This window comes from Equus caballus, chromosome 14 (genome assembly GCF_041296265.1).
Source record: "Equus caballus isolate H_3958 breed thoroughbred chromosome 14, TB-T2T, whole genome shotgun sequence".
NCBI lineage: Eukaryota > Metazoa > Chordata > Mammalia > Perissodactyla > Equidae > Equus > Equus caballus.
Genome location: NC_091697.1, coordinates 5,943,253 through 5,957,833, shown reverse-complemented (window position 1 = coordinate 5,957,833; position 14,581 = coordinate 5,943,253).

The window sequence follows — 14,581 nt, the reverse complement described above, 5'->3', positions numbered from 1 at the left end:
GAGGTGGTTCCGGCATGCCCGGCAGGTGATACCGGAGTCTCCGGCATTTGGCTCTGGCACCTCTGAGAGGTGGTTCCGGAATGCCTGGCATGTGATTCCGGAGTGTCTGCCGAGTGGTTCTGGCGTAGCCGGCAGTTGATTTTGGCGTGTCCACTAGGTGGTTCTGGGGAGTGGATCAGCTGGTTCCGGCATACTCGGCAGGTTGTACCGGCTTGTCCAGAACATGGTTCTGGCAATTCTGAGAGGTGGTTCCAGCACGCCCGACAGGTGATTCCGGAGCGTCCGCCAACTGTTTCTGGCGTAGCCGGCAGCTGATTTTGGCATGTCCGACAGGTGTTTCTTGCAAGTCGAGCAGGTGGCTCAGGCATGCTCAGCTGGTGCTTCCGGCTTCTCTGGCACGTGGTTGTGGTGTGTCTGAGAGCTGGTTCTGGCATGTCCGGCAGATGATTCCGGAGTGTCCACCAAGTGGTTCTGGTATACCTGTCAGGCGATTTTGGCGTGTCAGGAAGTTGGTTCCGGCTAGTTGAGCAGGTGGATCAGGCGTGCTCGCCAGGGGGTTCAGGCGCGTCTGGCAGGTGTTTTCGGTCTGTTCGGGGAGTGGTTCCGGCATCTCAGGCACGTGGTTCTGGCACGTCTGAGATGAGGTTGTGGCCTGCCCGACAGGTGATTCCGGAGTGTCCGCCAAGTGGTTCTGGCGTAGCTGAAAGGTGATGTTGGCGTGACCGGCAGGTGGTTCCAGCCAGCCCGGCAGGTGATTACGGAGTGTCTGCCGTGTGGTTCTGGCGTGGCCGGCACATGATTTTGGCGTGTCCAGCAGGTGGTTCCGGCGAGCTCGGCAGGTGGTACCGGCGTGTACGGAACATGGTTCTGGCACATCTGAGAGATGGTTCCGGCATGCCCGACAGGTGATCCCGGACTGTCCGGCATGTGGTTCTGGCACCTCTGAGAGGTGGTTCCGGCATGCTCGGCAGGTGGTTCCGGAGTGTCTGCCGAGTGGTTCTGGCGTAGCCGGCAGGTGATTCTGGCGTGTCCAGCAGGTGGTTCTGGGGAGAGGATCAGGTGGTTCCAGCATACTCGGCAGGTGGTTCTGGCGTGACCGGTACGAGGTTCTGGCACGTCTGAGAGTTGGTTCCGGCATGCCCGACAGTGGATTCCGGAGTGTCCGCCACGTGGTTCTGGCGTACCCGGCAGGTGATTTTGGCATGTCTGGCAGGTGCTTCTTGCAAGTCGAGCATTTGGCTCAGGCATGCTCAGCAGGTGCTTCCGGCATGTCTGGCACATGGTTCTGGTGTGTCTGAGAGCTGGTTCTGGCATGTCCGGCAGATGATTCCGGAGTGTCCACCAAGTGGTTGTGGCATACCCGGCAGGTGATTTTAGCGTGTCAGGTAGGTGGTTCCAGCGAGTCGAGTAGGTGGTTCCGGCGTGCTCGGCAGGTGGTTCAGGCGGGTCTGGCAGGTGGTTTCGTCTGTTCGGGGTGTGGTTCCGGCATCTCAGGCACATGGTTCTGGCACGTCTGACAGATGGCTCCGGCATGCCCGGCAGGTGATTCGGGAGTGTCCGGCATGTGGTTCTGGCACCTCTGAGAGGTGGTTCCGGCATGCCCGGCAGCTGATTCCGGAGTCTCCGGCATGCGGTTCTGGCACCTCTGAGAGGTGGTTCCGGCATGCCCGGCAGTTGGTTACGGAGTGTCTGCCAAGTGGTTCTGGAGTAGCCGGCAGGTGATTCTGGCGTATCCAGCAGGTGGTTCTGGGGAGTGGATCAGGTGGTTCCGGCATACTCGGCAGGTGGTACCGGCGTGTCCGGAACATGGTTCTGGCAAGTCTGAGAGGTGGTTCCGGCAGGCCTGACAGGTGATTCCGGAGTGTTCGCCAAGTGGTTCTGGCATAGCCGGCAGGTCATTTTGCATGTCCGGCGGTGGTTCCGTTGAGTCGAGCCGGTGGTTGCGGCGTATCCAGCAGGTGTTTCCAGTCTGACCGGCAGGTGGTTCTGGCGTGACCGGCACGAGGTTCTGGCACGTCTGAGAGTTGGTTCCGGCATGCCCGACAGGTGATTCCGGCGTGTCCGCCACGTGGTTCTGGCGTACCCGTCAGTTGATGTTGGCATGTCCGACAGGTGTATCTTGCGAGTCGAGCAGGTGTCTCAGGCATGCTCAGCTGCTGCTTCCGGCGTCTCTGGCACGTGGTTCTGGTGTGTCTGAGAGCTGGTTCTGGCATGTCCGGCAGATGATTCCGGAGTGTCCACCAAGTGGTTCTGGTATACCTGGCAGGTGATTTTGGCGTGTCAGGAAGTTGGTTCCGGCTAGTTGAGCCGGTGGTTCCGGCATGTCCGGCAGGTGGTTCCGGCATGCCCGGCAGGTGATTCTGGAGTGTCCGGCATGCGGTTCCAGCATGCCCGCCAGGTGATTCTGGAGTGTCCGGCATGTGGTTCTGGCACCTCTGAGAGGTGGTTCCGGCATGCCCGGCAGGTGATACTGGAGTGTTCGCCAAGTGGTTCTGGCGTAGCCGGCCGGTGATTTTGCATGTCCGGCAATGGTTCCGGCGAGTCGAGCCGGTGGTTCCGGAATGTCCCGAAGGTGGTTCCGGCATGTCCGGCAGGTGGTTCCGGCATGTCCAGCACGTGGTTCCAGCATGCCCGGCAGGTGATTCCAGAGTGTCCGGCATGTGGTTCTAGCACCTCTGAGAGGTGGTTCCGGAATGCCTGGCCTGTGATTCCGGAGTTTCTGACGAGTGGTTCTGGTGTAGCCGGCAGTTGATTTTTGCGTGTCCACTAGGTGGTTCTGGGGAGTGGATCAGCTGGTTCCGGCATACTCGGCAGGTGGTACCGGCGTGTCCGGAACATGGTTCTGGCAAGTCTGAGAGGAGGTTCCGGCATGCCCGACAGGTGATTCCGGAGCGTCCGCCAAGTATTTCTGTCGTACCCGGCAGGTGATTTTGGCATCCGACAGGTGTATCTTGCGAATCGAGCAGGTGGCTCAGGCATGCTCAGCTGTTGCTTCCGACGTCTCTGGCACGTGGTTCTGGTGTGTCTGAGAGCTGGTTCTGGCATGTCCGGCAGATGATTCCGGAGTGTCCACCAAGTGGTTGTGGCATACCCGGCAGGTGATTTTAGCGTGTCAGGTAGGTGGTTCCAGCGAGTCGTGTAGGTGGTTCCAGCGTGCTCGGCAGGTGGTTCAGGCAGGTTTGGCAGGTGGTTTCGGTCTGTTCAGGGTGTGGTTCCGGCATCTCAGGCACATGGTTCTGGCAAGTCTGAGAGGCGGTTCCGGCATGCCCGACAGGTGATTCCAGAGTGTTCGCCAAGTGGTTCTGGCGTAGCCGGCAGGTCATTTTGCATGTCCGACGGTGGTTCCGGCGAGTCGAGCCGGTGGTTCAGGCGTAGCCGGCAGTTGATTTTGGCGTGTCCACTAGGTGGTTCTGGGGAGTGGATCAGCTGGTTCCGGCATACTCGGCAGGTGGTACCGGCGTGTCCAGAACATGGTTCTGGCAAGTCTGAGAGGTGGTTCCGGCACGCCCGACAGGTGATTCCGGAGCGTCCGCCAAGTGTTTCTGGCGTACCCGGCAGGTGATTTTGGCATGTCTGACAGGTGTTTCTTGCGAGTCGATCAGGTGGCTCAGGCATGCTCAGCAGGTGCTTCCGGCGTCTCTGGCACGTGGTTCTGGTGTGTCTGAGAGCTGGTTCTGGCATGTCCGGCAGATGATTCCGGAGTGTCCACCAAGTGGTTCTGGTATACCTGGCAGGAGATTTTGGAGTGTCAGGAAGTTGGTTCCGGCTAGGTGAGCAGGTGGATCAGGCGTGCTTGCCAGGGGCTTCAGGCGGGTCTGGCAGGTGGTTTCGGTCTGTTCGGGGAATGGTTCGGCCATCTCAGGCTCATGGTTCTGGCACGTCTGAGAGGTGGTTCCGGCCGGCCCGACAGGTGTTTCCATGGTGTCCGCCAAGTGGTTCTGGCACAGCAGGCAGGTGATATTGGCGTGACCGGCAGGTGGTTCCAGCAAGCCCGGCAGGTGATTCCGAAGAGTTCACCAAATAGTTGTGGTGTAGCCGGCAGGTGATTTTGGCGTGTCCAGCAGGTGGTTTTGGCGAGTCGAGCAGGTGGTTCTGGCGTGCTCGGCAGGTGCTTCCGGTGTCATTGGCATGTGGTTCCGGCATGTCTGAGAGGTGGTTCCGGCATGCCCGGCAGGTGGTTCCGGAGTGTCTGCCGAGTGGTTCTGGAGCCAGCCCGGCAGGTGATTCCGAAGAGTTCACCAAATGGTTGTGGCGTAGCCGGCAGGTGATTTTGGAATGTCAGGAAGTTGGTTCCGGCTAGTTGAGCAGGTGGATCAGGTGTGCTCGCCAGGGGGTTCAGGCGGGTCTGGCAGGAGGTTTCGGTCTGTTCGGGGAGTGGTTCCGGCATCTCAGGCACATGGTTCTGGCACGTCTGAGAGGTGGTTCCGGCCGGCCGGAGAGGTGTTTCCGGAGTGTCCGCCAAGTGATTCTGGCGTAGCTGAAAGGTGATGTTGGCGTGACCGGCAGGTGGTTCCAGACAGCCCGGCAGGTGATTCCGGAGTGTCTGCCGTGTCGTTGTCGCATAGCTGGCAGGTGATTTTCGCGTGTACAGCAGGTGGTTCCGGCGAGCTTGGCAGGTGGTAGAAGCCTGTCCGGAACAAGGTTCTTGCACGTCTGAGAGATGGTTCCGGCATGCCCGGCAGTTGATTCGGGAGTGTCCGGCATGTGGTTCTGGCACCTCTGAGAGGTGGTTCCCGGCATGCCCGGCAGGTGATTCCGGAGTGTTCGGCATGGGGTTCTGGCACCTCTGAGAGGTGGTTCCGGCATGCCCGGCAGGTGGTTCCCGAGTGTCTGCCAAGTGGTTCTGGAGTAGTCGGCAGGTGATTCTGGCGTGTCCAGCAGGTTGTTCTGGGGAGTGGATCAGGTGGTTCCGGCATACTCGGCAGGTGGTACCGGCGTGTCCGGAACATGGTTCTGGCAAGTCTGAGAGGCGGTACCGGCATGCCCGACTTGTGATTCCAGAGTGTCCGCCACGTGGTTCTGTCGTACCCGGCAGGTGATTTTGGCGTGTCTGGCAGGTGTTTCTTGCAAGTCGAGCATTTGGCTCAGGCATGCTCAGCAGGTGCTTCCGGCGTGTCTGGCACGTGGTTCTGGTTTGTCTGAGAGCTGGTTCTGGCATGTCCGGAAGATCATTCCGGAGTGTCCACCAAGTGGTTGTGGCATACCCGGCAGGTGATTTTAGCGTGTCAGGTAGGTGGTTCCAGCGAGTCGAGTCGGTGGTTCCGGCGTGCTCAGAAGTTGGTTCAGGCGGGTCTGGCAGGTGGTTTCCTCTGTTCGGGGTGTGGTTCCGGCATCTCAGGCACATGGTTCTGGCACGTCTGACAGGTGGTTCCGGCCGGCCCGAAAGGTGTTTCCATGGTGTCCGCCAAGTGGTTCTGGCATAGCTGGCAGGTGATGTTGGCGTGACCGGCAGGTGGTTCCAGAAAGCCCGGCAGGAGATTCCGAAGAGTTCACCAAATGGTTGTGGCGTAGCCGGCAGGTGATTTTGGCGTGTCCAGCAGGTGGTTTTGGTGAGTCGAGCAGGTGGTTCTGGCGTGCTCGGCAGGTGCTTCCGGAGTCATTGTCATGTGGTTCCGGCATGTCTGAGAGGCAGGTCATTTTGCATGCCCGACAGGTGATTCCGGAATGTTCGCCAAGTGGTTCTGGCGTAGCCGGCAGGTGATTTTGCATGTCCGGCAATGGTTTCGGCGAGTCGAGCCGGTGGTTCCGGCATGCCCGGCATGTGATTCCGGAGTGTCTGCCGAGTGGTTCTGGCATAGCCGGCAGGTGATTTTGGCGTGTCCAGCAGGTGGTTCCGGCGAGCTCGGCAGGTGGTTCCGGCATGTCCGGGACATGGTTCTGGCACGTCTGACAGATGGTTCCGGCATGCCCGGCAGGTGATTCCGGAGTGTCCGTCATGTGGTTCTGGCACCTCTGAGAGGTGGTTCCGGCATGCCCGGCAGTTGGTTATGGAGTGTCTGCCGAGTGGTTCTGGCGTAGCCGGCAGGTGATTCTGGCGTATCCAGCAGGTGGTTTTGGGGAGTGGATCAGGTGGTTCCGGCATACTCGGCAGGTGGTACCGGCGTGTCCGGAACTTGGTTCTGGCAAGTCTGAGAGGTGGTTCCGGCACGCCCGACAGGTGATTCCGGAGCGTCCGCCAAGTGTTTCTGGCGTACCCGGCAGGTGATTTTGGCATGTCCGACAGGTGTTTCTTGCGAGTCGATCAGTTGGCTCAGGCATGCTCCGCTGGTGCTTCCTGCGTCTCTGGCACGTGGTTCTGGTGTGTCTGAGAGCTGGTTCTGGCATGTCCGGCAGATGATTCCGGAGTGTCCACCAAGTGGTTCTTGTATACCTGGCAGGTGATTTTGGCGTGTCAGGAAGTTGGTTCCGGCTAGTTGAGCAGGTGGATCAGGCGTGCTCGCCAGGGGGTTCAGGCGGGTCTGGCAGGTGGTTTCGGTCTTTTCGGGGAGTGGTTCCGGCATCTCAGGCACATGGTTCTCGCACGTCTGAGAGGTAGTTCCGGCCGGCCCGACAGGTGTTTCCGGAGTGTCCGCCAAGTGGTTCCGGCGTAGCTGAAAGGTGATGTTGGCGTGACCGGCAGGTGGTTCCAGCCAGCCCGGCGGGTGATTCCGGAGTGTCTGCCGAGTGGTTCCGGTGTAGCCGGCAGGTGATTTTGGCGTGTCCAGCAGGTGGTTCCGGCGAGCTCGGCAGGTGGTACCAGCGTGTCCGGAACATGCTTCTGGCATGTCTGAGAGATGATTCCGTCATGCCAGGCAGGTGATTCCAGAGTGTCCGGCATGTGGTTCTGGCACCTCTGAGAGGTGGTTCCGGCATGCCCGGCAGGTGATTCCGGAGTGTCCGGCATTTGGTTCTGGCACCTCTGATAGGTGGTTCCGGCATGCCCGGCAGGTGGTTCCGGAGTGTCTGCCAAGTGGTTCTGGCGTAGTCGGCAGGTGATTCTGGCGTGTCCAGCTGGTGGTTGTGGGGAGTGGATCAGGTGGTTCCGGCATACTCGGCAGGTGGTACCGGCGTGTCCGGAACATGGTTCTGGCAAGTCTGAGAGGCGGTTCCGGCATGCCCGACAGGTGATTCCGGAATGTTCGCCAAGTGGTTCTGGCGTAGCCGGCAGGTCATTTTGCATGTCCAGCGGTGGTTCCGGCGAGTCGAGCCGGTGGTTCCGGCGTGTCCGGCAGGTGGTTCTGGCGTGTCCACCAAGTGGTTGTGGCATACCCGTCAGGTGATTTTAGAGTGTCAGGTAGGAGGTTCCAGCGAGTCGAGTAGGTGGTTCCAGCGTGCTCGGAAGTTGGTTCAGGCGGGTCTGGCAGGTGGATTCGTCTGTTCGGGGTGTGGTTCCGGCATCTCAGGCACATGGGTCTGGCACGTCTGACAGATGGTTCCGGCATGCCCGGCAGGTGATTCCGGAGTGTCCGGCATGTGGTTCTGGCACGTCTGAGAGATGGTTCCGGCATGCCCGGCAGGTGATTCCGGAGTGTCTGCCGAGTGGTTCTTGCGTAGCCGGCAGGCGATTTTGGCGTGTCCAGCAGGTGGTTCTGGTCTGTCCAGCAGGTGGTTCTGGCGTGTCCGGCACGAGGTTCTGGCACGTCTGAGAGTTGGTTCCGGCATGCCCGACAGGTGATTCCAGAGTGTCCGCCACGTGCTTCTGGCGTACCCGGCAGGTGATTTTGGCGTGTCTGGCAGGTGGTTATTGCAAGTCGAGCATTTGGCTCAGGCATGCTCAGCAGGTGCTTCCGGCGTGTCTGGCACGTGGTTGTGGTGTGTCTGAGAGCTGGTTCTGCCATGTCCGGCAGATGATTCTGGAGTGTCCACCAAGTGGTTGTGGCATACCCGGCAGGTGATTTTGGTGTGTCAGGTAGGTGGTTCCTTCGAGTCGATTAGGTGGTTCCTGCGTGCTCGGCAGGTGGTTCAGGCGGGTCTGGCAGGTGTTTTCGGGCTGTTCGGGGTGTGGTTCCGGCATCTCAGGCACATGGTTCTGGCGCGTCTGATAGGTGGCTCCGGCCGGCCCAGCAGGTGTTTCCATGGTGTCCGCCAAGTGGTTCTGGCATAGCTGGCAGGTGATGTTGGCGTGACCGGCAGGTGGTTCCAGCCAGTCCGGCAGGCGATTCCGACGTGTTCACCAAATGGTTGTGGCATAGCCGGCAGGGGATTTTGGCGTATCCAGCAGGTGGTTTTGGCGAGTCGAGCAGGTGGTTCTGGCGTGCTCGTCAGGTGTTTCCAGTGTCATTGGCATGTGGTTCCGGCATGTCTGAGAGGTGATTCCGCCATGCCCGGCAGGTGATTCCGGAGTGTTCGCCAAGTGATTCTGGCGTGGCCGGCAGGTGAGTTTTCATGTCCGGCAATGGTCCCGGCGAGTCGGGCCGGTGGTTCTGGCGCGCTCGGCAGGTGCTTCCGTTCTCTGCGGCACGTGGTTGTGTCACCTCTGAGAGATGTTTCCGGCATGCCCGGCAGGTGATTCCGGAGTGTCCGGCATGTGGTCCTGGCACCTCTGAGATGTGGTTCCGGCATGTCCGGCAGGTGGTTCCAGCATGCCCGGCAGGTGATTCCGGAGTGTCCGGCATGTGGTTCTGGCACCTCTGAGAGGTGGTTCCGGCATGCCCAGCAGGTGATACCGGAGTGTCCGGCATTTGGTTCTGGCCCCTCTGAGAGGTGGTTCCGGAATGCCTGGCATGTGATTCCGGAGTGTCTGCCGAGTGGTTCTGGCGTAGCCGTCAGTTGATTTTGGCGTGTCCACTAGGTGGTTCTGGGGAGTGGATCAGCTGGTTCCGGCATACTCGGCAGGTGGTACCGGCGTGTCCAGAACATGGTTCTGGCAAGTCTGAGAGGTGGTTCCGGCACGCCCGACAGGTGATTCCGGAGCGTCCGCCAAGTGTTTCTGGCGTACCCGGCAGGTGATTTTGGCATGTCCGACAGGTGTTTCTTGCGAGTCGAGCAGGTGGCTCAGGCATGCTCCGCTGGTGCTTCCGGCATCTCTGGCCCGTGGTTCTGGTGTGTCTGAGAGCTGGTTCCGGCATGTCCGGCAGATGATTCCGGAGTGTCCACCAAGTGGTTCTTGTATACCTGGCAGGTGATTTTGGCGTGTCAGGAAGGTGGTTCCGGCTAGTTGAGCAGGTGGATCAGGCGTGCTCGCCAGGGGGTTCAGGCGGGTCTGGCAGGTGGTTTCGGTCTGTTCGGGGAGTGGTTCCGGCATCTCAGGCACATGGTTCTGGCACGTCTGAGAGGTGGTTACGGCCGGCCCGACAGGTGTTTCCGGAGTGTCCGCCAAGTGGTTCTGGCGTAGCTGAAAGGTGATGTTGGCGTGACCGGCAGGTGGTTCCAGCCAGCCCGGCAGGTGATTCCGGAGTGTCCGGAATGTGGTTCCGGCATGTCTGAGAGGTGGTTCCGGAATGCCTGGCATGTGATTCCGGAGTGTCTGCCGAGTGGTTCTGGCGTAGCCGGCAGGTGATTTTGGCGTGTACAGCGGGTGGTTCCGGCGAGCTCGGCAGGTGGTTCCGGCATGTCCGGAACATGGTTCTGGCACGTCTGAGAGATGGTTCCGGCATGACCGGCAGGTGATTCTGGAGTGTCCGGCATGTGGTTCTGGCACCTCTGAGAGGTGGTTCCGGCATGCCCGGCAGTTGGTTACGGAGTGTCTGCCGAGTGCTTCTGGAGTAGCCGGCAGGTGATTCTGGCGTATCCAGCAGGTGGTTCTGGGGAGTGGATCAGGTGGTTCCGGCATACTCGGCAGGTGGTACCGGCGTGTCCGAAACTTGGTTCTGGCAAGTCTGAGAGGTGGTTCCGGCATGGCCGACAGGTGGTTCCGGTCTGTACGGCAGGTGGTTCTGTGGTGTCCGGCACGAGGTTCTGGCACGTCTGAGAGGTTGTGTCAGCATGCCCTTCACGTGATTCCGGCTTGTCCGCCAAGCGGTTCAGGTGTAGCGGGCAGGTGATTTTGGCGTGTCCGGCAGGTGGGACCGGTGAGTCCAGCAGGTGGTTCCGGCGATTGTTTCCTGTGTTTCCGGTCTGTCCGGGAGATGGTTCCGGCCTGTCCGGCACATGCTTCTGGCACTTCTGAGAGGTTGTGCTGGCATGCCCGGCAGGTGATTCTGGAGTGTCCGCCGAGTGGTTCTGGCATAGCCGGCAGGTGATATCGGCGTGTCCGGCAGGTGGTTCTGGGGTGTGGATCAGGAACTTCCGGCATTCTGGGCAGGTGCTTCCGCCGTCTCCAGCATGTGGTTGTGGCACCTCTGAGAGGTGGTTCCAGCATGCTCGCCAGGTGATTTTGGCGTGTCTGGCAGGTGTTTCTTGCAAGTCGAGCATGTGGCTCAGGCATGCTCAGCAGGTGCTTCCGGTGTGTCCGGCACGTGGTTCTGGTGTGTCTGAGAGCTGGTTCTGGCATGTCCGGCAGATTATTCTGGAGTGTCCACCAAGTGGTTGTGTCATACCCGGCAGGTGATTTTGGCGTGTCAGGTAGGTTGTTCCGGTGAGTCGAGTAGGTGGTTCCGACGTGCTCGGCAGGTGCTTCCGGCGTCTCTGGCACGTGCTTCTGGCACTTCTGAGAGGTGGTTCCGGTCTTACGGGGAGGGGGATCCGGTGTCTCCGGCCTGTTGTTCCGGCACGTCTGAGAGGTGGTTCTATGATGCCCGGCAGGTGATTCCAGAGAGTCCACCAATTGGTTTTGGCGTAGCCGGAAGGTGATTTTGGCATGTCCGGCAGGTGGTTCAGACGAGTCGAGCAGGTGGTTCCGGCGTGCTCGGCAGGTGGTCCGGAGTGCTCGCCAAGTGGTTCTGGCGTAGCCGGCAGGTGATGTTGGCGTGACCGGCAGGTGGTTCCAGCAAGCCGGGCAGGTTATTCCAGAGTGTCTGCCAAGTGGTTCTGGCGTACCCGGCAGGTGATTTTGGCGTGTCCAGCAGGTGGTTTTGGCGAGTCGAGCAGGTGGTTCTGGAGTGCTCGGCAGGTGCTTCGGGGGTGTCCGGCATGTGGTTCTGGCACCTCTGAGACGTGGTTCCGGCATGCCCGACAGGTGATACTGGAGTGTCTGCCACATGGTTCTGGTGTACCCGGCTGGTGATTTTTGCATGTCCGACAGGTGTTTCTTGCTAGTCGAGCAGGTGGCTCAGGCATGCTCAGCTGGTGCTTCCGGCGTCTCTGGCACGTGGTTCTGGTGTGTCTGAGAGCTGGTTCTGGCATGTCCGGCAGATGATTCCGGACTGTCCACCAAGTGGTTCTGGTAGACCTGGCAGGTGATTTTGGCGTGTCAGGAAGGTGGTTCCGGCTAGTTGAGCAGGTGGTTCAGGCGTGCTCGCCAGTGTGTTCAGGCGGTCTGGCAGGTGGTTTCAGTCTGTTCGGGGAGTGGTCCCGGCATCTCAGGAACATGGTTCTGAACACGTCTGAGAGGTGGTTCCGGCCGGCCCGACAGGTGTTTCTGGACTGTCCGCCAAGTGGTTCTGGCGTAGCTAAAGGTGATGATGGCGTGACCGGCAGGTGGTTCCAGCCAGCCCGGCAGGTGATTCCGGAGTGTCTGCCGAGTGGTTCTGGCATAGCCGGCAGGTGATTTTGGCATGTCCAGCAGGTGGTTCCGGCGAGCTCGGCAGGTGGTACCAGCGTGTCCGGAACATGGTTCTGGCACGTCTGAGAGATGGTTCCGGCATGCCCGGCAGGTGATTCCGGAGTCTCCGGCATGTGGTTCTGGCACCTCTGTGAGGTGGTTCCGGCATGCCAGGCAGGTGGTTCCGGAGTGTCTGACGAGTGGTTCTGACGTAGCCGGCAGGTTATTCTGGCGTGTCCAGCAGGTGGTTCTGGGGAGTGGATCAGGTGTTCCGGCATACTCGGCAGGTGGTACCGGCGTGTCCGGAATATGGTTCCGGCAAGTCTGAGAGGTGGTTCCGGCATGCCCTAGAGGTGTTTCCGGAGTGTTCACCAAGTGGTTCTGGCATAGCCGGCAGGTCATTTTGCATGTCCGGCGGTGGTTCCGGCGAGTCGAGCTGGTGGTTCCGGCATGTCCAGCAGGTGTTTCTGGTCTCTCCGTCAGGTGGTTTTGGCGTGTCTGGCACGAGATTCTGGCACGTCTGAGTGTTGGTTCCAGCATGCCCGACAGGTGATTCCGGAGTGTCCGCCACGTGGTTCTGGCGTACCCGGCAGGTGATTTTGGCGTGTCTGGCAGGTATTTCTTGCAAGTCGAGCATTTGGCTCAGGCATGCTCAGCAGGTGCTTCCGGCGTGTCCGGCACTTGGTTCTGGTGTGTCTGAGAGCCTGTTCTGGCATGTCCGGCAGATGATTCCGGAGTGTCCACCAAGTGGTTGTGGCATACCCGGCAGGTGATTTTAGCGTGTCAGGTAGGTGGTTCCGGCGAGTCGAGTAGGTGTTTCCGGAGTGCTCGGCAGGTGGTTCAGGCGGGTCTGGCAGGTGGTTTCGGTCTGTTCAGGGTGTGGTTCCGGCATCTCAGGCACATGGTTCTGGCACGTCTGATAGGTGGTTCCGGCCGGCCCGACAGGTGTTTCCATGGTGTCCGCCAAGTGGTTCTGGCGTAGCCGGCAGGTGATTCTGGCGTGTCCAGCAGGTGGTTCTGGGGAGTGGATCAGGTGGTTCCGGCATACTCGGCAGGTGGTACCGGCGTGTCCGGAACATGGTTCTGGCACGTCTGAGAGTTGGTTCCGGCATGCCCGACAGGTGATTCCGGAGTGTCCGCCACGTGGTTCTGGCGTACCCGGCAGGTGATTTTGGCGTGTCTGCCAGGTGTTTCTTGCAAGTCGAGCGTGTGGCTCAGGCATGATCAGCAGGTGCTTCCGGCGTGTCCGGCACGTGGTTCTGGTGTGTCAGAGGGCTGGTTCTGGCATTTCCGGCAGATGATTCCGGAGTGTCCACCAAGTGGTACTGGTAGACCTGGCAGGTGATTTTGGCGTGTCTGGAAGGTGGTTCCGGCTAGTTGAGCAGGTGGATCAAGCGGTCTCGCCAGGGGGTTCAGGCGGGTCTGGCAGGTGGTTTCGGTCTGTTCGGGGAGTGGTTCCGGCATCTCAGGCTCATGGTTCTGGCACCTCTGAGAGGTGGTTCCGGCCGGCCCGACAGGTGTTTCCATGGTGTCCGCCAAGTGGTTCTGGCATAGCTGGCAGGTGATGTTGGCGTGACCTGCAGGTGGTTCCAGCAAGCCCGGCAGGTGATTCCAAAGAGGTCACCAAATGGCTGTGGCGTAGCCGGCAGGTGATTTTGGCGTGTCCAGAAAATGGTTTTGGCGAGTCGAGCAGGTGGTTCTGGCGTGCTCGGCAGGTGCTTCCGGTGTCATTGGCATGTGGTTCTGGCATGTCTGAGAGGTGGTTCTGGCATGCCCGGCAGGTGGTTCCGGAGTGTCTGCCGAGTGGCTCTGGAGCCAGCCCGGCAGGTGATTCCGAAGAGTTCACCAAATGGTTGTGGCGTAGCTGGCAGTTGATTTTGGCGTCTCAGGAAGGTGGTTCCGGCTAGTTGAGCAGGTGGATCAGGCGTGCTCGCCCAAGGGGTTCAGGCGGATCTGGCAGGTGGTTTCGGTCTGGTCGGGGAGTGGTTCCGGCATCTCAGGCACATGGTTCTGGCACGTCTGAGAGGTGGTTCCGGCACGCCCGACATGTGATTCCGGAGTGTTCGCCAAGTGGTTCTGGCGTACCCGGCAGGTGATTTTGCATGTCTGGAAATGGTTCAGGCGAGTCGAGCCGGTGGTTCCGGCATCTCCGGCAGTTGGTTCCGGCATGCCCGGCAGGTGATTCCGAGTGTCCGGCATGTGTTTCTGGCACCTCTGAGAGGTGGTTCCGGCATGCCCGACACGTGATACCGGAGTCTCCGGCATTTGATTCTGGCACCTCTGAGAGGTGGTTCCGGAATGCCTGGCATGTGATTCCGGAGTGTCTGCCGAGTGGTTCTGGCGTAGCCGGCCTGTGATTTTGGCGTGTCCAGCAGGTGGTTCCGGAGAGCTCGGCAGGTGGTTCCGGCATGTCCGGAACATGGTTCTGGCACGTCTGAGAGATGGTTCCGGCATGCCCGGCAGGTGATTCTGGAGTGTCCGGCATGTGGTTCCGGCACCTCTGAGAGGTGGTTCCGGCATGCCCGGCAGTTGATTACAGAGTGTCTGCCGAGTGGTTCTGGAGTAGCCGGCAGGTGATTCTGGCGTATCCAGCAGGTGGTTCTGGGGAGTGTATCAGGTGGTTCCGGCATACTCGGCAGGTGTTACCGGCGTGTCCGGAACATGGTTATGGCAAGTCTGAGAGGTGGTTCCGGCATGCCCGACAGGTGATTCCGGGGTGTCCGCCACGTGGTTCTGGCGTACCCGGCAGGTGATTTTGGCGTGTCTGGCAGGTGTTTCTTGCAAGTCGAGCATTTGGCTCAGGCATGCTCAGCAGGTGCTTCCGGCGTGTCTGGCACGTGGTTCTGGTGTTTCTGAGAGCTGGTTCTGGCATGTCCGGCAGATGATTCAGGAGTGTCCACCAAGTGGTTGTGGCATACCCGGCAGGTGATTTTAGCGTGTCAGGTAGGTGGTTCCAGCGAGTCGAGTAGGTGGTTCCGGCGTGATCGGCAGGTGGTTCAGGCGGGTCTGGCAGGTGGTTTC